The sequence below is a fragment of the Podarcis muralis genome, chromosome 7 (genome assembly GCF_964188315.1).
Source record: "Podarcis muralis chromosome 7, rPodMur119.hap1.1, whole genome shotgun sequence".
Taxonomy (NCBI): Eukaryota; Metazoa; Chordata; class Lepidosauria; order Squamata; family Lacertidae; genus Podarcis; species Podarcis muralis.
In genome coordinates, this window is record NC_135661.1 from 66,838,520 (window position 1) to 66,864,166 (window position 25,647).

The 25,647-nt window shown below is 47.5% G+C and overlaps 1 protein-coding gene across 3 annotated transcripts in view; it reads left to right on the plus strand.

The window, feature by feature from the left end:
• The first annotated feature begins 14,192 nt into the window (after positions 1–14,192).
• Positions 14,193–25,647, plus strand: part of FGR (FGR proto-oncogene, Src family tyrosine kinase) — a 53,617-nt gene continuing 42,162 nt past the window's right edge. For 2 of the 3 annotated variants that reach the window (XM_028738693.2, XM_028738695.2), the window contains exon 1: positions 14,196–14,547. The gene's annotated coding sequence lies outside the window, so the exon portion shown is untranslated. Of the gene's footprint in view, positions 14,548–25,647 lie in introns of all 3 variants that reach the window. The other variant, XM_028738694.2, reaches the window with a different exon arrangement.

Below are 25,647 nucleotides of genomic sequence, written 5' to 3' on the forward strand. Positions count from 1 at the left end.
GTGTCCATCCTCTTTCCTTCTCCCTTTGCCAAAATGTTATCATTACCCCTCCCCCACCCTCTTGGCATACTTGAAATGCATTCAGGAGTCCCTCATAGTTTTAACTCCTACGCTTACAGGTGTATCCAGATCATGACTGAGTAAGGATGCATGGAAATTGCCAGGTGGGTTGAACTGCATTCCCCAGAGGCAGACGGTTCAGACCACCTGTGCTCCTTCAGCATCAGGGATGGGGAGCCTTTTTTTTAAAGCCAGAGGGCCACATTCCCTTGCAAACAACCTTCTGGGGGCCATATGCCGGGGTGGGTGGGGCCAGATACAAACCTTTGTCCAATAGTAGAGCTTCCAGGCTGTTGCTATTTTCAGGTGGGACTCAGTCACAAACCGGTAAATTCAGGTTGCATAGTTAAAGCCGTTTTTGGAACTCTATTTTTTTTTATAATGATTTTTATTGATTTTCCAAACACAAAATAAACACAAACAATATACAATACATAAACAAACAAACATTTAACATGTATAATTTCATAACCTTCTTTTCCTATACCTTACTTCCCAGACTTCCCCATGCCTCCCCTTTTCTGCATCCTTGTTTTTACATTTCTTCGGCAACTCCCCCCTTTAACTGATTATTCAAATCATTTTCTTTTATGGTTCTTCTCTAACTTATCAATTACAGCTGCAATTCTCTATTTCCCAATCCCTTGACATTTTAGCACTCATCAATTTTACAACAGTTTTTAAGGTATGTTTTAAATTTCTTCCAATCTTCTTCCACAATCTCTTTCCCTTGGTCACGGATTCTGCCAGTCATCTCCGCCAGTCCCACATAGTCGATCACCTTTGTCTGCCATTCTTCCAGCGTGGGTAGTTCTTGTGTCTTCCAATACTTTGCTAAAAGAATCGTTGCTGCTGTGGTAGCATACATAAAGAACGTCCTATCCTTCCTTAACACCAATTGGCCAACCATGCCCAGGAGAAAAGCCTCAGGTTTTTTTAGGAAAGGTCCATTTAAGGACCTTCTTAATTTCATTATAGATCATTTCCCAAAAGGCTTTAATCTTCGGGCAGGTCCACCAAAGGTGATAAAAAGTACCTTCAGTCTCATTACATTTCCAACATTTATTATTGGGCAAATGATAGATTTTTGCAAGCTTGACTGGGGTCATGTACCACCTATAAATCATTTTCATAATGTTTTCTCTTAAGGCATTACATGCCGTAAACTTAACACCGGTGGTCCATAACTGTTCCCAGTCAGCAAACATAATGTCATGACCAATGTCTTGTGCCCATTTAATCATAGCTGATTTTACCGTTTCATCCTGTGTATTCCATTTCAACAGCAGATTATACATTCTTGACAAATTCTTAGTATTGGGTTCTAACAGTTCTGTTTCTAGTTTTGACTTCTCCATCTGGAAGCCAATTTTCCTGTCCTGTTTAAATACCTCATTTATCTGAAGATAATGAAACCAATCTCGTACTTTGGACTTTAGTTTCTCATAGCTCTGTAGTTTAATTTTTTCACCATCTTGCTCTAAAATTTCCCAATATTTTGGCCATTTAGACCCCATATTGAGTTTTTTCACTTCCTTGGCTTCCATTGGTGACAACCACCTGGGGGTTTTACTTTCCAATAAATCTTTGTACCGCATCCAAACGTTATATAGTGCTTTACTAACAATATGGTTTTTAAAACCTTTATGAATTTTAACCTTGTCATACCATATATATGCATGCCAACCAAATCTATTGTCAAACCCTTCCAAATCTAAAATGTCCGTGTTCTCAAGAAGTAGCCAGTCTTTCAACCAGCAGAAGGCTGCCGATTCATAGTACAGTCTTAAGTCCGGCAGGGCAAACCCCCCTCTATCTTTTGCATCGGTTAGTATCTTAAATTTTATTCTGGGCTTTTTGCCCTGCCAGACAGATTTAGATATATCTTTCTGCCACTTCTTGAAACAGTCCATCTTGTCCACAATCTGCAATGTCTGAAACAAAAATAACATTCTCGGCAATACATTCATCTTGATGACAGCAATTCGGCCTAACAAGGAAAGTCTCAACCTTGACCATATTTCTAGATCTTTCTTTACTTCTGTCCAGCATTTATCATAGTTGTCTTTAAATAAGTTCACATTCTTAGATGTTAAATTAATCCCCAGGTATTTCACTTTCTTTGCTACCACCAAACCTGTTTCACTCTGAAACCTCTCTTTTTCACCATTTGTTAAGTTTTTCTCCAAAACTTTAGTTTTCTGCTTATTCAATTTAAAACCTGCTACCTGACCAAATATTTCAATTAATTCTAAAACTCTTTTTGTACTAGTGTCTGGCTGTTGCAAAGTCAATACTAAGTCATCTGCAAATGCCTTCAGTTTGTATTGTCTGGCTCCGACCTGGACTCCTTTAACCAGCTGGTCCCCTCTAATCATATTTAACAGAACCTCCAGGACCGAAATAAAAAGCAATGGGGATATTGGGCATCCCTGTCGTGTTCCTTTTTCTATGGGTATTTCTTCCGTTTTTGGAACTCTAGTGCCACAAACAAGCTTCACTGTATTATTATTTTTTTGCTCCCCCCCCCCCCAATGTGATGGGAAAATGCACAGGAAAATGTGAGGTGATGTTTGCTTTTGTACAATGCAATGGTCATCTTGCGAACGGGGCATCTTGCAAACAAAACAGGTTGCCTGGAAATGCTCATGGTTACACTCCAGCCTTGTAGAAGCCAGAAGTTTTAAAACACATCTCTCTTCATCGCCCTTCCAGGCAAACAGGAGAGATTAGCACAGTTCGAAGACACATTACAACAGCCAGGCAAAAAAAGCACTCAAGAAGTGCGTGGCCAGGGGAGGGTCTGTGCTCTGGATTCCAACTCCCATTGGCCTCGGTCCAGTAAATCTGAAGGAGCGTCTCCACCCCCATCGTTCAGCCCGGACACTGAGGTCCAGTGCCAAGGGCCTTCTGGCAGTTCCCTCACTGTGAGAAGCCAAGTTACAGGGAACCAGGCAGACGGCCTTCTTGGTAGTGGCACCTGCCCTGTGAAACACCCTCCCACCAGATGTCAAAGAGAAAAATTACTACCAGACTTCTAGAAGACATCTGAAGGCATCCCTGTTTAGGGAAGCTTTTAATGTTTAATAGGTTACAGTCATACCTCTTGTTACATTTGCTTCAGGTTAAATCTTTTCAGGTTGTGTCCTGTGGCGACCCGGAAGTACCGGAAAGGGTTACTTCTGGGTTTTGCCGCTCGCACATGCGCAGACGCTCAACATGATGTCATGCGCTGAAGCAGCGAATCGCAACCCGCGCACGCAGAGACACGGGTTGCATTCTGCTCATGTTGCAAACAGGGCTCTGGAACAGATCCCGCTCACAACCAGAGGTACCACTGTATTGTATTTTAATATTCTGTTGGAAGCCGCCATATGGGCAGGGTATGAAGAATAATAATAAATTATTATTATTATTATTATTATTATTATTATTATTATTATTATTAAGCCCACACAGCATGGCCAATGAGGATATGGGGGCGGAGTCAGCAACATCTGGATGGCCACAGTCCCCTGTCCCTGATCTACCAGTTTGTTAACAAAAGCCATTTAAGCAAGACTTCAGCAACATATAGATTAGGATCAATGTGGGAATCCAGCTAAACAAAACACAATATGTGAATCTGGCAAAGGCTGCTAGATACATGGCTATCCCCATCCTTGTGCATCCTGTGCTGGGCCATCAAAAAGGGTATGCTGTATCCCAGGTCTTTATATATTGGACAGAGACAGCCTGGGCACTGTCCTCCCCACAATCTCATCACCTCCAGTTTAGATTACAGCAATTTGTTACACAAGGGATTTGTATGTGTACATTCTGCAGCATGTGACTGATGCAATAATATTGCATTAGTGGGTGTATTCATACTGGACTGTCCACACATCCTTCCACTTTCTGCAGTGCTTCCCCAATGCTACTGCGCTATTGCCACCTGGAGGGGCACTCCTGCAACACAGCACAACAAAAGCAGCGATGGTGCAAGGAAAAATAATTATATATGAAAAGAGAATTCCTGGGTGCCAATACCCAGGGATGGAGAAAGTACTCTTTGGTGAAAACCCCAGCAGAGATTTAAAGTCACAAAATATGCAGCAAAACAAAGTGTGGAAATATAGGCTGTTAGACCTTCAAAACTGAGAGTTCCAAAACTTCCCTGTTCCCCTGGCATGGGGGGGGGCACACCCATACATCTGGTAAGTTAAAAATGGTTTACTTACAAACTCTCCAAAGGTCAGGTTCATGTGATTTTCCATATAGCACTGAGAAAAAGTGTTACGGGCAGTAAAATTTGGCTTAGTTACAGTGGTAAAGTTCCTAAATTATTTCCTATAGAACTCAAGGATGGCTTGTGAGAGCCATGTGGTTTGAGCTGCAGCAACCAGCAAAGACTTCCTCGCATACTGAGCTTCTCAGGTAGACTGGGGGGAACAGAGGCTTAATTACCTAGTCCCTCCCAAGGTGAGCTAAGCCTGATGGGACAGCTCACTCTTTGAACTTAACCCCTTCATGCATTAGTTAGACTTAAGGATGTTGGTTATTATGAGGCTAGTTATCTCTCAAGCAACACAGAAGGAACCAGAGGCAATTGGTCTATTAGGCCAAATGGGGCACTGCTCCACCAACATCAGGCCTCCCTCAGCCAATCCCTCCGACCTGCTTGCCTTCTTGTAGACAGCAACTCCGGAGGGGTAGCACAGCATGTCAGTTTCCTCCCCGAGTCTTGGTGTTGCTCTTGTACAACTCAGCAAGGAGGAGGATGGGTACCTGTAGTTGGCTCTACCTGTCATTGGCTCTGGCTCCACCTGCTGTTGGTCTCACTGCTTTCTGCCCTACCTGTCCCAGTTGCCACCAGCTATCAGCGGTTCGAATCCCCGCGACGGGGTGAGCTCCCGTTGCTCGGTCCCTGCTCCTGCCAACCTAGCAGTTCGAAAGCACGTCAAAGTGCAAGTAGATAAATAGGTACTGCTCCGGCGGGAAGGTAAACGGCGTTCCTGTGCGCTGCTCTGGTTCGCCAGAAGCGGCCAATAAAGCGAGATGAGCGCCGCAACCCCAGAGTTGTCCACTACTGGACCTAATGGTCAGGGGTCCCTTTACCTTTTTATCACTGAAAGAAACCCTGGAACACTAGTGGTATAAAAAGTTGCAGAATTCAGTAGGAGGTTATGGGACAGGCATTGATGGGAAATGAATCTATATGTCCCCCTGAAACTTTTGCTGGTGCAAACAGTTGGGTGGCATGTAACTGCCCCCAAACCATCATGAGCACAAACCATCAAGAATGTACAATGAAAAGGATGTTTGCGGGGTGTTGGGGTATTATAGATTGTATAACAAAACAGGGGTGTATTGAACTATTCTACAATGAGCAGCAGAGGGTGCTACAGACCAAGTTTGTGGTACAGGCAGGGATGGGCAAATCCATCACTTTCAGTTTCTCATTTTTCCATTTTTAACTTCAGTTGTCCACATTTCGACTTTAACGTGTGGGTTTTTTATTTTTTATTTTTTAAAGTGTTCATGAAAATTCAGCAGCATTTTTATACTCAGGTTTGTATGCATTGCTGCAATACAGTCTTGCCAGCAGGTGGGAGACCATGTTAAATATTACCTGTGACATTTGCACTGGGAATCCTGTTCCACCTATGAAAAAGCTCACATGTGGTTTCCCCAACATGGGCAAAGATCAGGCAACCAGACTATATTACATTCCAGACACAATCACCCATATGACCGCCTATATTTCCCTCCCAAATGAGTTTTAAGTCCAACATAGAGCCTCTGGTGTAGATTCAAAGTTCCTTATATAAAACTGCAACTGAACATATACCATATCTCATATTAAAGCACCAGATCACAGTTTTTGTAAGAGGTGTAGTGGCCTGGGCACAGATCTGTGGATGCAACAAAAGTTGGGCTACGAGATGAAAACCAAACCGTGCCATTTTCTTGCTGCTTGGTTTTGCTTTAAATCCAAAAGGTCCCACATTTGATCCCCAGCATCTCCTGGTGTGGCTAAGAAAAGCTACTGCTTGAAACCCCAGAGAGCCACTGCCAGTCAGAGTAGACAAGACTGAGCCAGATGGACCAGTGGCCTGACAGAATATAAGGCAGCTTAGTGTCCTCTTTTTGTTGGTGATGCAAATCCTCTTTTCCTGCAGTGCCTATCCTACTCCCTGGGCAGAAGCGGCAGCAGATGAAAAGGCCATTCCGCTGACATTGCAGGAGCGCATCTCCAAGCATAATTTGAGCATGCATGCGCTGCCTGGCTCCTTTTATAGACTGGGAAACAGTTTTGCTCCCTTTGATTCCCCCCCTGGGATTTTGCAATGGTTTCTTTAAGCTGTTTAGTGCCTTGGAAGGTACCTCCTCCATTAGCAGCCTGTTCCAACAGCTAATCATGCTTGTTACAGAATAATCTGTGGCTCTTTTCTAATTGGAAGGTGCCCATTCTCTTTGGGGGAAGGGCAGCAGTTCAGCAGTAGAGCATTTGCCATGCATGAAGATGCTCCCAGATTCTGGGGAGGCCAGCCCATTTGGACCAGTGGGGCACTGCCCCACCAAGATCAGCCTGCCCCTACCTGCCTGTCTAGGGGGCAGCCCTGACAGCCACCTCCTCATTTTTAGCATTGCCTTTGCAGATTTCAACAAGGAGGAGGAAGTCAATGATGGAGAGCAGAGCCAGGAAGTCCATTGTTGCCAAGACCACGTCCTGTTCTAAATAGGAAGTCTTTTATAGCTCTTCCTGCCTCAGAGGAGCTAATAGCTAACCTGGGTGGGTGAGGGCAGTCCAGAAACCAGGAACACTACGAAAAGGAAAATTCTGTATTCTTGGTGGTGACTCACCACCCAAGGCACTTATATGCAGAGCTAAGAGTTCTTGCATTGCAGCCCCAGTGGCTCTCAATTCAAGAGCAAGTTTTTAGTTTCTTCTCCCACTCCCAGTTGTCAGTTTCTCCATTCATGTTGCTTCCGGATGACCTGTTTATTGAGTATCTGCCATGGTTTCTTTGCAAGATGTTAGATGATGTCAGCAGATTGAGCATTCATTCCAATTTCTTTGTGGGGAGGCTATATTCCTTATCACAAGAAGTGCAGTTTTGGGAGGACGTGGGTTTGTAGTGCAAGAGAGCCAGGTCAACTTTAATTCCATAACCTGATTGGCTGGTATCGCATGCCAGTGGCAGTGGGTACCTTCAGGTTGCAGGAGGTCTAAACCACTCACAAAAATACTCACCAATGCAGGCAGGGTTGCTGGTGCAGCAGAGTTCAAGCCATCCAAAGTCAAGCACAGCGAATCAGTCTAGGTCCAAACATAATCCAAAAGCAACGTCAGGAAACAGTTCATGCTCAATATCTCAAAGGGTTCAGCAAGAGATAGGAGCAAAGAGTCAGAGCCCTGTGCTGTTTCCAGCGAGTAGAAGACTCAGGAGGAATATCTACTCTGGCCTCTGTAGGAGACTAGCAACCAAACCTAACAAATGCATGTTCTTGCTAGTTGGTACTGTATGAAAAGGGGCTAATACCACAGAGCAGTATTGCTGATGGGCAGATACTCAGACCATAGAAATACAATTGGTAGAGAGGGCTTGATGTGATGTCACTTCCCCTCCTCTCCAGGAGAGGAAGGAACTTACAGCATTTCCTGTTCCTCTCTCTCCTACTTCCTTTGTCCAGCGTTGGATGCAGACATGCTTCTGTTCCCCCCACTTTTAGGCACATGCCTAAAGCTAGTTATACTGTTAACTGCTGGTATTGCTATGATCCCATTCATGATTATAAAGTAAGTAAATCTATTTTTTAAACTTACTTGAAAGTTGTTGCCTGATTCTTTATTAAGTGGTATAAGAAAGGGGAGCCAGCTTACTTCATATCTAGACTTGCTCAAAACTGCTTTTAATTTTACTGCCAAGGATGGGAGTTTGAAACTGTATTTAATCTACACACGTGGATGCCTGGAAAGATAAATTGCAATTAATATATCCTTTCCTACTCATGAAAACCCATCCCACAGCCTCCTGGACCACACCCTGACCACAGCTGTTCATAAAAAAAAAAAGAGTTTCAGGGATTGTTTACTCCCAGGCGCACAAGTCGGCCATCAGTTCCAGCTTTTCAGATGCATACTATGACATCACCCTTCAGCTTGAACCCAAATCTTTTGCCACTCCTGTTCTTGAGGACTGCAGTGGTGGTGATTCCATCTCCTTCTCTGACCACTCCAGGGACGACTCCAGCAAGTTCTTCCAACATGGAGGGCCCCTAAAGAGTTCAATCCCCATTTGGGACAGCTGCATGTTACACAGTTCTCAACCTATGGGTCCCCAGATGTTGTTGGACTACAACTCCCATCATCCCTGAGCTCTGGCCTTGCTAGCTAGGGGTGGTGGGAGTTGTAGTTCAACAACATCTGGGGACCCACAGGTTGAGAAAGGCTGGTAACTCTAGAATTCTATGATTCTATGTCAAATGCTAATACTGAACTCAGTTCTCCAAGAACTGCTCCTTATGTATCTCCACTCAGGTGCCAGAGGGAGGTATTTGTAGGCTCAGGCAAGGACCCTGGCTTTCAATCCCCAACATCCCCAGGTAGCGGCCCCTGCCTGGAAACCTGGAGAATGGCTGTCATGAAGTGGAGACCATCATGAGCTCGATGGACCATTGAATTGACTCCGCAGAAAGCACCTTCTTATAGGGACGCAGGTGGCACTGTGGGTTAAACCACAGAGCCTAGGGCTTGCCGATCAGAAGGTTGGCGGTTCGAATCCCCGTGACAGGGTGAGCTCCCATTGCTCGGTCCCAGCTCCTGCCAACCTAGCAGTTCGAAAGCACGTCAAAGTGCAAGTAGATAAATAGATACCGCTCCGGCGGGAAGGTAAACGGCATTTCTGTGCACTGCTCTGGTTTGCCAGAAGCGGCTTAGTCATGCTGGCCACATGACCCGGAAGCTGTACGCCGGCTCCCTCGGCCAATAAAGTGAGATGAGCGCCGCAACCCCAGAGTTGGCCACGACTGGACCTAACGGTCAGGGGTCCCTTTACCTTTACCTTTAAGGCACCTTCCTATGCACCCATGTGTAGGTGAGAGGCTGCAGGAGGTACCCGGTTCAATCCCCCAGCATCTTCACGTAGGACTGGGATTGTCCCATATCTGAAAACCCGCAGAGCTGTTGTCAGTCAGAGTAGACAACGCTCCCCTAGATAGGCTAATGATCTGACTCAGGACAAGGAAGTTTCCTTTGTTCCTATAGCTTTTTTTATTGCGCGGGGGTGGGAGGCATGGCAGTGACAGGGTCCCTGAAACAGTCCAATGAGGAGTGAGCATGTCGTGGAATGCTAGCTGACTGTTGGAAGAGGAAATGGGAAAGTGGGGAGGTGTTGGGGGGCAGGGATGGGGTAGAATGGAGTGTCCCTGGAGAGGGCGCAGTTGGTTTGCTACACTGCAACATTTTGTTGCAGGTCCCATTTGTATTCTCTTACCTTTGTGGCAGTTCTCCATTTAAAAAACAACCGCATAGTATTATAGTCAATAGTTATACCTATTGGGTTTGTTTGTTTTTTAAATAGCGGGGGGGGGGGGGAACGCTTTTCCTTGCCTCTCACACTGACAGATGACAAGGGGAGCAGTGGCATTTCAGCTTCTCACCTCCACCTCTCGAATCCTCTCTTCCCACTCATTTCCCTTTGCAAAGCTGCTCCATTCTGCTTTGCCTGCCTAAATCAGTAACAGTTTATTTCTGTGTTCGCAGCCAGTCTTGAGGGAGGTGGGCGGGCAACCACAGGACTCAGATCACCATTTAGGATAAAATTGGAGCTGTGCACCAGCTCAGAGCATGGGCGTAGCTGGGGGGGGGGCAGCTGCCCCCCTAAATCAATAAAAATAAATAAAAATACGTAATTAACTGAGGTTCTGTTCCCCCCCTAACAAAATGCCTGCCCCCCCCAAAAAAAAATCCTGGCTACACCCATGGCTCAGAGTTCTCCCCCATTTGGCATCCTTCCCCAGGGATGAGAATCCCTCTACATGTCCCACATTCTGCGTGGGTTGAAATGAACAAACTCCCAGCTGTTAAGAGCTTCGCATATAGGAACCGAGGAAGCCTGCCTTAAACTGAGTCAGAGCACTGGGCAATCTAGCTCAGTATTGCCTACCCTGACTGGCAGCAGCTCTCCAGGGTTTCAGATGGGGACATTCTCAGCCCCACCTGGAGATGCTGGGGATTGAACCTGGCAGGCAGATGGAAATGAAATTTATTACGGTCAGAGACCAGCTTGTGAAACACAAATGGAACTACAATCCCCAAAGCAAAACAAACATTTAAAACAATATACAACAATGGGTTTTAAGTTAAAAAATGTGGTAGGCATATAAATACATAAAGACTTTAAGAGAAATGACTCAGAGACACCCGTGGATCCGAGTTTGGGAGTTTTCTTAACAAACTAGATTGAAAAGGGGGATGGTCTGCGCCTACAGATCTGTGCACAGAATCTGGCATCGTCTTGTGATCTTTGCCTAACAGGAGAAGATCGAATTTTTGCTTTACTGGGAGGTCAGCAAGCCTCACCAGCAGGGGGTCAATGGTTTCTCTGTGTGTTCGGGGCTTCCTATAGCCCCCAATGGACAGGTGCAAATTCTCTGGTCATATGGGACTTTTTTAAAGGCTCGTTCCAAGACCGGCGAGGGCAGAGCCAAACTTCTGGCAAGTGTAAAAGCCCTTCTTGCAACAAGGCAGATGCTCCACCCCACTGCCCTTCATGTGGCAGCAGGCGGGCTCAGCCTCTCCCCGAATATTGAGGGGGATGGAGGAGGCTGAACTGCCAAGCCAAGCACAGGGGGAGGAACCACGGCCACTAAAGGTGCAGGGTGCTGGGCAAGGCCTCCTCCGGACAATGTACCTCCTCCCAGTGTTGCACATGCATCACACATCACACACATGACATCACAGGTCACACTGCGTGTTGCATGCATGATGTCATGCACACACTGCCTTGCATGACAGTTTTAAAAAAATGAGATTTGACATCAATCCTTCACTTCCTTTCCTCCCCTCATTTTGTTCTTTAACTTCCAGTCAGCCTTTGGATTGTAAATGCCTTGGGGCAAGGACCACTCTCTTTTGCTTATGCCCCCCTTTAGCTGGGACCTTTCCTCTTGTGCAAAGGTCTGTGCTTTAAAGCACTGTGTCCGAGTGCTTTTTTTCTTTTTTGCCTCACCTCTTTTCCGGTGAAAACCTGCTCTTTACCACCGAATCAGAGCAAATGGCCATCCACAGAAAACCCAAATTGCCATTTGTTCCAATTCAGCACTAAAGAGTAGGTTTTTGTAGGGAAAGTGCTCTGACATGGCACTTTAAAGGTAAGTGTGAATGAGCCCAATACTGAGCAAGATGGAGCAGTGGTCTGATCTGGTACATGGCTGCTTCCTCTGTTCCTTTACATAGTGCAATGATAAACTATGGCGTTCGCTCCCATAAGAGGCTGTGAAGGCAACCAACTTGGACCTCATTTGCACTCTACCTTTAAAGCAGTATCATACCACTTTAAACACTCACTGGAGCTGCAGTTTGTTAAGGGTGCTGAGAGTTGTTAGGAGACCCCTATTCCCCTCACAGAGCTACCAAGCCCAGAAGACGGGTGGAGTGTTAAACCACTCTGATGTCTCCTTGCTTTTCTGCCTGTCATTGGCTCTGGCTCCGCCTCCTGTTGGTCTCCCAGGCTTCCGCCTTAGCAAGTCCCAATGGGCACCTAGCCCCACTGGCTATATGACCACCCAAGGTCCCTTCCCACTCTCCAATTCTATGAATTCTGCATAAGAATAACTTATGGAAAATGTGTCAATTTCCACATATTTGGCATGCTTTGACAAGGGCATTGTGCTTCTAAAATGCACACTTTTGAAGAGTTTGGATTTGTAAAGCCAACAAAGAAGGTATAGAATTTATAAAGGAAGTAGTAAAGGGAAGTAATGATGGAGAACTTTGCATTTGTGAGCTAGGCAGGGCATTTAAGCTCCACCCAAGTCTACTGGAAGTCTGCCCACTGTCATCCTCTCTCCTGCCTGCTAAGCTTTCACCAGAAATTTTGCACACAGTTGCAAGCTTTTCTCTTAGACTACAGGCAATATTATTTAATATCATTTAACTGAAGTTGTCTGTGCACTCTATGACCTGCAAATCTTATGTCACCCAGGCTCACTCTGTATTAATTCCTTGCACAATTACCCTGGAGGAATCGTGATGTTGTGGAGCACACTTGGACCGGGGTACAGGGTTCTTTGCGCTCTCTCTCTCTCTCTGATTTCCTAGTTTACAAAAATACATGCATTGTCTCTTTTCTCAAGTTGCATTTTCTAGAGGTCAGTTTCATTTGTTGCGAGACATTAGTGTTACATACAGTGTTAGGTTAGGAAGGAAAGAGGGGGAGGGAGGGCTGGGTCAGGTGGCAATGCTTTATTTTTCTACTTAGTGTATGTGTGAGGTTTTGTGTCAGCGTCACTTGTGTGGGTTCTTTGCTCTTTTGAAGGTGGTCTAATGCACTGAACTGAAAATATGGGAAGCTGTCATGAACATGCCCTAAGAGTACTAGAAACTTCCTATTTCAAAGGGGGGAGGTCTGGACATAGGGAGCTTAAGAATGCTACACTTCTTGTTCAATACTAGATTTTGTACTTGTATGGATGTGCAGAATGAACAGCCCCCAGCATTGCTTGCTCTGAGGATTACTGAGAGAAGTTACTATGCACCATAGGCAGTGCTTCCCCCCCCCAAAAAAATGTTTAGGGGTATGCATACCCCGGCATACCTCCAGAAAAAAAGCACGGACCATGGGTGAGGTTTGGAACTATATGCTAATACCACGAAAGAACAGCCCTGCAAGTCTTTGGTCAATAGCTCCAATGTGGGGATGGGGAACCTGCAGCCCTCCAGATGTTGCTGGACTATAGCTCCCATCATGCCTGACCATCGGCCATGCTGGGTGGGCTGATGGGAGTTGAAGTCCAGCAGCATCTGGTGAGCCACAGGTTCATAGAATTGTCATTGGAAGGGACCATGAGGGTCATCTAGTCCAATCTCTTGCAATGCAGGAATCTTTTGCCCAGCGTGGGGCTTGAACCCACAGCTCTGAGATTCTCGGGCTCTACCAACTACCCTATCCCTACTGCAGGTTTTTTGTTCTCACCTTAAAACACATTTGACATACCTTATTGACATATATGATTTATAACAGGGTTTCCCAAAGATGCGTCTCCAGCTGTTTTTGGACTACAACTCCCATCATCCCCAAGAACCCTGGGAGTTGTCATTTGCTGAGAGCTGTTAGGAGACCTTTATTCCTCTCACAGAGCTCCAGTTGCCAGAATTCCCTGTGAGGAGGGATTGTTTAAACCACTTTGGGAACTGGAAACAGAAATCCTAAACGACTCTCAGCACCTTTAACAAACTACAGCTCCCAGCATTCTTTGGGGAAAGCCAAAGAATTAAAGATAAGGTGTGAATGTCCCCTTGTACAGCAAAAGAAACTACAATAGATTCTGTGATGAGGGCCTATGAGAAGCAGAGGGCTCAGACCACACCCCCAACATACATTTAAAGCACATGGGTTCCCCGCCATCAAAAGAATCCTGGGAACAGTAGTTTGTTCAGGGTGCTGGGAATTGTAGCTCTGTTGAGGGTAAACTACAGGTCCTAGGATTCTTTAGGGGAAATCATGTGTCCCCTTTAGGGGAAATATAGGGTGTCAATGTGCTTTAGTTATTGCCTAACTCACATTGATCAGGCCTCTCCAGAAAAAAAATGTTCTAGGGCTTTTCCAGAGTAGGAACACAGGTAGTTATTCCGAAAGTGCTCTTCTAAGGATGGGGATCTGCACTCGCCCACCGTTAGGCAGTGAATAAGACTAAGAATAATTTTAAAGGAGGAACGTTTCCTCTTCTGAACCAACATGACATGCCTTTTTTTAAAAAAACAAACCACCCATGAGAGAAGCCCTTGATTGGCCGTTCCTTCCCTCCTCCAGAAAGCAACAAGCCGGCAATCAATGAATGGGTGGGACCTGGCGAGTCGGGGGTCCCGCCCTGACAGCTGATTGGGGGCGGTGGCGCTGGAGCAGAGGCGCTCGAGCTAGAGAACTGCTCCCCCCACTTTCCTACAATGAGCTTCTGTTCGGCGAGAAAGGGGAGGGCAGAGAGAAGGAAGGTGGGGAAACGGAGGAGGTGCTTTTCTGTTCGTGGCATTACACCAGCTGAAGGGTCAGTCCGGGGAATATACAGATACACACGCACGCACACACATGCCTGCGCGCTCAGGAAGTACTCTGGCTGGTCCAAGCCCACTTTCCCTGCGCTTTTAGGGAAGGGAAGGAGCAACCCCAGCAGAGGAAGCGCCGGGAGGAAAAGCGAAGCGACCCCAGCGCTGGTCCTGCCAGTGGGGCAAAGAGGGACCCGTAGCGGGCGAGCAAGCTGGACGAGAGGGCGAAGCAGTTCCAGGTAAGGCGAGCTCTCGATCTCCGGTGCTGTTCGAAGCTGAGTGGCGAGGCGGGTGCGCGGCTTTGTGGATGCGCGCTCGGAGTTGGGGGTCAGGGGCTTAGGATCTCTGCGCCGAGAAAGGATCCCCCTCCCTCCCGTATATATGTATGTGTATATATATATATATATATGTATATATATGTGTGTGTGTGTGTGTGGTGTGTGTGTGTGTGTGTGTGTGTGTGTATGAAAGACAGAACAGGGGGTCTGCTCGCCTTCCTGTAGCAGCTTCGCCATCTCCGTGGCTTGTTCCTGCATCGAGGGAAGGAGGAGGAGGAGGAAGAGAAGAAGAGCAGCCCAGGCCGCGGAAGCTGGAGACTGGGGGGCGAGGAAACGCGTCCCTAAATAAATGATCGGGGGGCGAAGAGTGGCTAGTGGGGGCGGCAAATGTACGAAAGCGTTTGGGGAGGAGGGTGGCATGTGTGGGTGCTCAGGGGAGTGACTTCCCCCGGAGTATTGGGCGGGGAGGAAGGGGGTGTTCTCGGGGTCCAGCACCGTTCCCGGAACTGCAGTGTGGTGGTGTCAGTGGGAGGAGGAGGAGGAGAAGATGGATGGGGAGCTGTAACGCTCTCCGGAGCCCTCGCTGCCTCCCTGGTAAACCACACTGCGCAAGCCGAAGGTGGGGAGGAGAAGGAAGAGAGAGGGCCGGAGAGAAGGAGGTGTGTTTGATGGGCACAGGTTGATGTACCTTTGTCTCTCCGCCCCCCCCCCCAGCTGTGTTTCCTCCTCCCACCCATCCCCGTTTCGTGCAAGGATGTGCAGGCAAAAAGAAGCAACCACTGTCCTCTCCTCTCTCTCCCCCGCCTCCAATTTCAGCAGCTGGAGTGAGGCATCAATAAGCTCCTTTTGTGATACCCGCCCCAAGATCGGGGCCAGAATCGGATACTGGGGGGAGGGGGGGCGTTTTCTCTTTCTACTGACGCCCCCTCGCCCCCGGCCGCCTTCTCCTCCCTGGGGACGCCTGGGCCATAAATCCTTCCCTTGCCAGCCGCTCCTCACAGCAAGCAACAAAAGGCTCGGCAGCAAACAGCCAAGGGGGTGAGTTGCCGGCTGCTTCAGCCCTGCAGGGGGAGAAGCGGTTTGTGTATATGTGCGTGCGTAGCGTAGGAGTGTCCTCCGCCTCCGCCGCCTCCCCCCACCGTTGTAAGGCCGGCGACCTACGAGGATCCCTTCTGACGCTGGACCAGACACCTGTGGACCACCTGCTTGCCTTTCTCCTTGCCCGCTCCAGTCTCGCGTTTCTTGCCCCGGCCGGAGCTATTTAGATCATGCTTTCCTAATTCCCTTTCCTCTCCGGCTCTTCCCTCCCCCGTGTCCGCTTATCTGCCAGATCGGATGTTGAGAGAGGTGTAGAATTAAGCCATCTTTTCTCCCCCACCCCCCTGCCAGCTCTCTGGCCATTGATAAGATTCTTCCCAAGCCCCGCCCCCTCTTCGCTCATGTTGTGAAGAGAGCGTGGGCAATGTCGCCTTAAGAGAAGTTGTGCCACGCAGGAGTCGCAGTCACGGCATCCTCGCAGGATCCCTGATTCCCCACCAGTGAACTTCGGTCCTCTTGGGTTACGGACTTGGTGGTCTTTTGCAAAGCATGCCTCCCTCTTGCTACATTACAAAATGTAGCAAGCCAGCTGTCTTTCTGGGTGCCCTCCTGCGGAGTGGGGCTCCGCACTTCTGCCCTAAAGCAGAGCTGTAGGTACGGGGGTGGGGTGGGCTAGCCAGGTTTTTTGCCCTGCGTGAAACCTCCAGAGGGGCACTATGGAGCCTCCCAGCCTCTGTGTGTGCACGCAAATGCACATGGGGGTGTGTGCCAAACTGGGTCTTTGACTCGGGTTAAACAAAGCTTAGTTTCACCCCTGCCTAAAATCTTCCAGACTCAGGGACAGGGGAACCACTTTTTCATTCTGAGGACCGCATTTCGTGCTAGGCAACCTCCTGGAGGCCGCAAGATGTCAGCAGCGGTGGACGGGGCCAGAGGCAAATGTGGGCGTGAAGATTGAATGTGGTTGTTAGCTATGTACCATACAGGGCCGTCTTACCCATAGGTGTCAGGGGCGCAGGGCATCTGGGCGCCAGGCTCTCAGGGGCACCAGGCTGAGAGTCTGGGGCCTGAGAGTTGAGTGCTGCGACTGGCTCTTTTGCTGCAGGCAGTTCTGTGCTGCGAGTTTGGGGGCGACCGAGCCAGCGAGACACTGAGGTGGCTGGCTGGCTCCGCCCTCCTGCATGCCTGGCACTGGGCAACCTGGGGGGCTACTGGGTGGATCTTTGCACCCTGGTGCCGCATATGGTTAAGACAGCCCTAGTACCATAGGCTGACTTTTTACACACATTCATGCACCCCTCTCTGTTGCCCATCTGGGCAAGCAAGAGGCAGGTAAAAGCACTCAAGGAAGGTGTGGCGCAGGATTGTTGAGGGCTGAGGCAGGGCGGATGGGTGGGTGAAGTGGCCTGGGGAGAGTCCTGAGGGTTAGATAGACCTGGAAGGTGCACTTGACCCACAGACCCGGGTTCCCCAGCACTGCCCTACTGCCAGGCTTCCCCCTTCTAACCATGCGCATGGCGACCAGGCCTCAGCACACATTCCGGAGGCTCAGAGTTATGGCGAGAGAGCCGCTGAGGGAAACAGCTTGTTTCCTTCTCTCTTGGAATGGCCCACCCCACTTGTGTCCTTGGTTTCTCTCCTGCATTGTTCTTCTTTTAAAAGAAAAAATGAGGGAAAAATTGCCTGTCTGCTTCCCAAAACTGGGGGTTTCTCCCAGAATGTGACCAACAGTTTCCGCCTCTCCTCCAGCACTCACAGATCCGGGAATTGGCACCTCCTTCCGGCGGAAGTCCTGCTTTTCTCAGCCAGAGGTTGAGCTGGGGGGAGGTGATAGGGTTTATGGGGAAAGGGTTACTATGACTACTCCTGCACAGAAATGAACATTTCTCTTTCCTCTGTGTGTGCGCTCGCTCGCATGTGCGCCTTCCTCTGGGTCACTTTGCGGAGAGAGTATTTTTATCAGGTTTCAGAAGGACAGTCCCTGCGAGGGAGGGGCTGCAGCTGAGTGGGAGAGCACATGCTTTGCCTGCAGAAGGTCTCAGCAATGTAGCGAGAGCACCGGAAGAAGGCAAGCTGCTTCACACTGAGTCAGGCCATTGGTCCTAGGTTCGTACTTTTTTTCAGCCAAAGGGCCACATTCCCTCCTGGGAAGTGTGTCACTGTTGGGCGAGGCTGGTGGCAAAAGTGGGTGGAGTAATGAATGCAAAATTTGTACACATGACTAACTTGACACACATTCACACAACCTCCATCCAATGAAGCAAGAAGCACTATCAGAGTTGCAGCCAGGCAAAAACATTCACACAGGGTGTGAATAACAGAATCAAAGAATCGTAGAGATGGAAGGGTCATCTAGCTTACTCCCTGCATGCAAGAATCTTTTGCCCAACGTGGGGCTCGAACTCTCGACCCAGAGATTAAGTCTTATGCTCTACTGACTGAGCTATGTAAGGTGAGTGAGGGGTGTGGCGTGAAAGTGGGTGTAGACTGAGGAGTCCTGAGGGCCAGACAGAGAGGGTTGAAGGGCTGCATTTGGCTCCCCGACCTGAAGTTTCCCACCCCTGATCTATACTCACTGGCAGCAGCTCTCCAGACAGGTGTTCTTCTAGCCATACCTGGAGATGCTGGGGATGAAGCTAACATTCAGTCTGCAGCATCTCCAGGCAGGCCTAGGAAAAATTCTCAAGTGGTCCTCCATCTGTTGTAGGACTTCAGGTCATTTCAGCCCCAGAGAGTGTGAGTAATGGATGGGGATGTTGGGAGCTGGGAGTTCAGCAACATCTGGTGAGCCACATGTTCCCCATCCCTAGTGTAGACTTTGCTGCACTAGAGGGACCAATGGTCTTGGTCTGGTAGATGTCAGCTTGCTATGTTCTACATATTTGGCTTAGCTCTAAAGCAACTGCACTGTGATTGAAAAGACAAGTGTGCCCCAAAATTCATTGCACTGTCAGATAGGATATAGGGGAGCATAATATTCAAGTTATGTTGTTACAAGGGGATAATTATTGTTGTTTAATTTATGTACCACTTTTATGATAATATAGCTCCTAAGTGGGTTACAACTGCAAAACCAATCCACAGTTAAAGTACACAATAATTTTAAAGCACCCTTAACTAAAATACACAATAAAACAGTTTAAAAGAGCTTAACAATTGAAAGCAGTCAAAACTATAAAATCCCAAGTTCACTTCAGGGGAATGCTTGCTGAAATGGGTGTGTCTTCAGGAGCTGAAAAGTTGTTTGTCTGTATTGGATCACAGTCTACTTCTGGGGTGCCCAAACTTGTTTTCAAAGAGGGCCAGATTTGATGAAGTGAACATGCATGAGGGGCGACCAAATACTGCAACGGGGGCCAGATTAAATCGACCAGCAGGCCGGATTAGGCCCCCAAAATGGACTTTGGACATGCCTGATTTACTTTAAAAGTCTGTCTCTAGTAACTGGGAGGTCGGTTGCCCCAGATGTGGAAGTATATGACTAACTGTCATGGCAACAGTCATTGGCTGTGCATACCCAGAATGATAGAACTCTTGGGTTGCCTGTGCATTTGGGATGACCAGAGTTTTGGACTGGACTGCAGAAAATGTGTGAAAGCAGTTGGAGGATAATCTTGTGTGTTAGAGTGGGTTGAGGGTTGGAGAATCAACCTCTGGTCCTTGCGCTAATTTCAGAAGCCTCCTTCATGCAATCTGTTCCCCTCCAAGCAGCCTGGTGGAGGTGGGGGAGCCACACCCCTTTTAGTTCTGGCCACACCCACATGTCCACATGGGCCCTCTGACAATGGTGGTTGGTGCCCATTAGTACTGGCAGGGCAGAATGCAGGGAGGCCAAGGGAGGCGGAGCCAGAGCCTGATTGGGAGGAGCCAGAACCCACAACAGACAGAGGCAACTAATCCTAGTTCCGCCTCCATCCTCTTCCTTGCTGAATTTTACAAGGGCAGCACAGAGACCAAGGAAGGGGAAAGTGGCTCTTCAAAAGAAGGGGCAGACAGAGGTTGGTGGGGCAGTTGCTCATCATCCTAATGGACAAGCCACCACAAGATTTCTTGTTTGCTGCCTGGAAAAAGAAGGAAAAAATATATTTTAATACATAAAGAGAGCATGCAAACATTAATAATGTGGAAGAGGCCACATTTTGAGATTTAAGAAGCAAGCACACCTGTGCTGGAACCCATCCTGTGAAATGAGTGCATCTGGGAGCCTAAAACTTAGCAGTGGGTTAAATGATGAGTCTGATCTAACAGAGCTACTTCAGAATTATACTATGGAATCAGTTTCTGCACACAACCTGATAGAGAAAAAGCGAGTAAGAGGTGACACAGTGTAAGTTTATTAGATTATGCACCGTGTGTGGAGAAAGTGGAGAAAGGAAACTTTTCCTTCCTTTCGCATGAGACTAGAAGTCATGGGCATCCCATGAAGCTGAAAGCTGGAAGATTCAGATAAAAGAAAGAACTTCTTCATGCCGCTTGTACTTTAAACTATGGAACTCACTTTCCCAGGCGGCAGTGATGGCCACCAACTTGAATGGCTTGAACAAGGGATTAGACAAATTCATGGAGGACAAGGCTATTGATGGTTGCTAGCCAGGATGGCTGTGCTGTCCTTCTATGGTCAGAGGCCGTGAGCCTGCTGCACTTATTTCTGATTTGTGGGCTTCCCATAAGCATCTTGTTGGCCACCGTGAGAACAGGATGCGCCTTTGGCCTGATCCAGCAGGCTCATCTTATGTTCTTAACATGGACGGCCAAGCAAACACCACTATGCCATTTTATTAACAGCACACACGTGTTTCAGTGGAAGGTTTTGCCTAGAAAACCCTCATGATCTGCACCCCTCCCCACCTTCCCACTGGCATATATTCTGCAGGGTTGAAGCCTCTGTTTAAACATATGTGAGCCATTCAGAAACGCCACCATGCACATGCAGTTTGTACTCAGGAAATCACCAAGTACAAGATGTAGCAGCATACGAAGCAGCCCCCGCAATTCCCTCCCCTCCCCAAGACATCCCTCTGCCTATTCAAGGTTTTCAATGGCATCTGGGAAGTGTGGGCAAGTAGAAATTTGAATGGAATAAGGAAAAGAATGTTCATCTACTCTCTATTGTGTAACCTTGGGCTTCTGTATCTGGAGCTGCACAATGTATGGCAGTTTATTTTTCTGTAGCATTTTCAGCATGCAAAGTGTGCTGTGGTGCTTATTGTCTTCATCCAGTCAGTGCTGGGCTACAGCGGAGGCATTTTGCATTCTTTCAGACCAAGTTCTCAAAAGCTTTAATCTGCCCCCTGGAGTAAGCTGTGTGTGTGTGTGTGTGTGTGTGTGTGTGTGTGTGTGTGTGTGTGTATCCAGGTTGCCCAGTGCCTCCATTCTGCAGCACTGAGCAAAACCATCTTGACTCTTTAATTCAGGAGTATCCAGTATGGCACCACCCAGACGTTGTTGGACTTCAACTCCCATCAGCTCCCAGCCAGCATAGCCAGTTGTTGGGGTTGATGGGAGCTCCAGTCCAACAATATTTGGAGGGCACCACGCTGGCTATGCCTGCTTTAACTGATATAATCACAGAACTGGGAGGAGCCACATTTGTCATCTAGTCCTGCTCTGATTTGATGCAAGAAATCCCCAGAGCATCCCCAATAGAGCATCCCCAGCAAGAGAGGGCTATTTGCTTTTGCTTGAAGGCCTCCCTTCTAGGTAATTAGTTCTATACCCAAAATGCCCATACGTTCATGAACTTTTCCTTAATGTTAACTGACACCTACCCTCCTGTAATGCAGGATGTAAATGAAACAAGTAATAGTGCAAATACAGTGGAACCTTGGTTTTCGAGCGTCTCGGAAGCTGAACAATTCGGAACCTGAATGCTGAAAACCGGGAAGTGAATGCTTCCATTTCCGAACGCACTTCAGAAGTCCAACGGCTTCCAAGACGTGTTTCTTCATTTTTTCCATTGAAATTGCTGACCACCCATTGCGCCTTGGTTGTCGAACGTTTTGGAAGTCGAACGGTCTTCCGGAATGGATTACGTTCGACAGCTGAGGTTCCACTGTACAGTGGTACCTCAGGTTAAGTACTTAATTCATTCTGGAGGTCCGTTCTTAACCTGAAACTGTTCTTAACCTGAAGCACCACTTTAGCTAATGGGGCTTCCCGCTGCTGCCGCGCTGCCGGAGCCCGATTTCTGTTCTTATCCTGAAGCAAAGTTCTTAACCTGAAGCACTATTTCTGGGTTAGCGGAGTCTGTAACCTGAAGCGTATGTAACCTGAGGTACCACTGTACCTGCTATTGTGAGTGGGCTCCTTGTGCAGAAGACGGCAAGCTCCCTCCTGCTTTTGCGTTGCCATCATTCTTAGGAACCTAGGACGTTGCCTTATAATACCAACACAAAACGCTGGTTCAAGGAACTCAGTATTAACACAATGCCAGTGTGGTTGTGCAGGGGTTCAGAGAAGTGTCCAGCTCAGCCTGGAGATGCCAGGGATTAAACTGGGAACCTTCTGCATGCAAATCTTGAGCTCCACTACTGATTCTTGTGCTTCCTTTCTACCTCCACTGTCAGAGGCAAAATGCCTTAGAAAGCCAGTTGCTTGGAATCACAAGGTGGGAGAGGGCTGGTGTGTTTAGGCCTTCTTGTAGGCATTGATCTAGTCCAGGATGCTGAACTAGATAGGTCTTTCACCTGATCATGGAGGCTCTTCTTATGTTCCAGCTGATAGAACATCACATTGGTGCTGGGGCACCAGTGGAAATATTAATCTCCTGCAGTAGGAAGGGGCAGTGGCAGAGTATCTGCTTTGCATGCAAATGATCTGTGGTTCAGTCGGGGGCACCTTCAAGTAGAGCTGGGAATATCCCTTCTCTGAAACCCTGGAGAGCTACTGCCAGTCAGTGTAGACCATGGGTAGGCAAACTAAGGCCCAAGGGCCAGATCTGGCCCAATAGCCTTCTAAATCCAGCCTGTGGATGGTCTGGGAATCAGCGTGTTTTTACATGAGTAGAATGTGTCCTTTTATTTAAAATGCATCTCTAGGTTATTTGTGGGGCATAGGAATTCATTCATTATTCCCGCCCCCAAATATAGTCTGCCCCCCCACAAGGTCTGAGGGACAGTGGATCAGCCCCCTGCTGAATAAGTTTGCTGACCCCTGGTGTAGACAATACTGAGCTGGGTGGAGCAACGGTCTGATTCAGTATAAGTCAGTTTTCTATGTTCCTATGACAGGAGAAGCCATCTATGCTGGTGGAATATTCAATACCATATTTAAAGGTACAAAGAGCCCTCTCTAGGTCGGGAGCTGGCACTGTGTCAGCCAGCCAAGTCAATGGCTATGAAGCTCATGAGACAGACTTGATGGAGACAGCCCCACCTTGTTGATTGGCCTCAGCAGCACCTGGGCATCAAAGGTATGTGTGGCCAGATGCAAAAAAGAAGAAGATAGGGCTCTTGCATGTTTAATAGCATGATACCTGCCGAAGTCCCCTCTTCTACAGAAAGAGCATGTAGAAGGCAGAAAGGGATCTATTAGACCTTTTGGTGCTTTAAAATAGATTAGCATGGCTTTCCGGGTGCTTCCTCCCCGCCATAGTGCTCTGGAATGTGTTTTCCTAAACAGCAGATTCACTTGGCTTCTTGATAAGGCAGACCTGGCTATTTGCCACGGTTTCTGCTGGATGCATCGTTCTGCTCTGGGTGACTCCCAAATATTCCATCGCGCAGGAAGCTACGGAGAGAGGCAACATGTTCTCAGAGGTGGAGTGATCCTCTTCACAGCCCTGCCACTGACTCATGCAGCCTTGGGGATGATGTTTCCTCTTCGTGAACCTCTTGCTTTCTCGCCCTAACCCAGCAAAGAGAAAATGCTTGCTTAGTGCCTTCTCCTTTGGACACCCTCATGACGGCTGTCACATCACAACTGTGGCAATCTCTGGCTAAATGTTGCTGGGAAAGTACCAGAGAGAAGTGTTTCAAGTTCATGTTTAGTGGAGGAGGATGTGGTATCATCTATCTCAGCATTCCACATTCCTTCTTAATCTGGATACAGATGGTGCTGCGGGTATAAGGTTTTTTAAAAAATGAAAATGTGCATTTATAAAGGGTCATGGCATAATCTGTGCATAGTGTAGCCACTGATTGCCTGTCACCCAGTTTCCTTCCTATGAATCTCCTGTTTGGAGCAGGGGTTCCCAGACTGTGCTCTGCAGGTTCAGGAGCTTCATCCCCTGCTGGTGGAACACTGTACTCTCCCCAGAAACACTTGTCTGGTATCTGCTTCGCTAGCTTTTTAGCACCATATGAAGACACACGTTATTTCCCTTAGCTTTTAGTGGATGATGATTATTTTTATTGCTAAGGATGGTCAGCTCAGCCCATTTCCACTTTGTCAGTTTCACATGCACCCAGTTGTGAGTTTGTTCCATCTCTTTTGGACAGATTCCCCCCCTAAAAGCATGAGGGGAAAGAAATTGCGTTTGAACCATGTATATTCTTAATCTAAAACACACATTTTTGAATGCTTTCCGATGCGTTTGCCCCCATAAAATAGGCTTCTTTGGTGTGCATTTTTGAACTGAAATCATTTAGGAAAATTCAAAGACTCTGTTTGGCAGCTGCGCTCCAATCTCTGTAGAAGCTTGGTTGGTTCACTTCAAAATGTGATCCAAACAAATTTTTACTCCATCCCCTATTTATTACTACTTCTATTGTGTGTGTGTGTGTGTGTGTGTGTGTGTGTGTGTGTGTGTGCTTCTATCTTATTATTTTAGCTCTAGTGTTAATTTGTTGTATCTGAAATGTTTACTACTTTGGAAGCTTTGTTCAGAAGGTGGAACAGAAATCTTTTTAAATGAAAACAGATTATGTCTACACAGTCCCATTGGGTTCAGTGGTGATTACTCCTAGGTAAGCGGCTGTAGGGATTGCAGTTTAAGGATAGAAATGGCAAAGCAGTAGGCTTTGGCTAAATATTTGGAGGAACCTCTTAGTGGTAAGAGCTGTCTGTTGTGGAACAAAATCATCTTGGGTAGTGGTTGGCTCTCCTTCGCTGGAGGCTGGGTGCTCATCAGTAACTGCAAATGTCTTGCACTGAGCTGGGTGTTGGACCAGATCATTGGTGGGCAACCTCTGGCCAATCTTGGCCTGCCAGGCCATTTCCCCCAAACCATGCCCATCACTCCACCAGCAGCCTTCACTGGTGCAATCCTGCTGGTGTCAGCTTCACCTACCCCTGCAAGTCAACTCTGACAGGTAGGCAGGACCACCACCTGTCAAGTGACAGATGTTGGCCTGGCAGGCTGAAGCAGCCTTTGCCAAACAGACGTGCCAACTGAGTTGCAGTCAAAACATCTGGAGGGCATCAGGTGGGGCTTAAGAGAGAAAACAGAATGCAAGGTCACCGAGGTCACAGACGTGGCTAATCTGACATGGAAGATGATAACTTCCTGACCACAGCTGCAAAACAGATACCACCTGAAAAAAATGAAATGCTTTGTGGCACATTTTTATAAGCTTGTAGATTGTGATGTGAACCGCCATGGATTTAGAGCCCATGTCATCAGTTGTACCCTATACCTAATTAGGTGAACGGGGGCCGGGAAACCCTCCAAGATCAAATATAGGCTGTACATTTAAAGTACATTTAGAGTGCGGGTAGAGAATCCTGGGAACTGTAGTTTACCGCTTACAGAGCTACATTTCCCAGCACCCTTAACAAACTACAATTCTTGGATTTATGATTCTATGATTCTTGGGATGTGCAGCTGTAAATGTATGGTGTATCTGCAGCTTCTGAGTTTCCACTGGTGCGTTCAGTACACCCAAGTGCCTCACTGCAAGTAATAGATAACTGGTCACAGTGCACACTCCAGAGATGAGCTTCTGGCAAAGTGTCATTTTATAATTTAAAGGAAGTTTCTAACCCTCAGGTGAACAGTGGCAGGACTGAAATAGTAAACTGGAAATGGAGTGACGATGATGGTTCGAAAACACCGGGACTAAATCAGTGTGGGTTCCAGGGGTG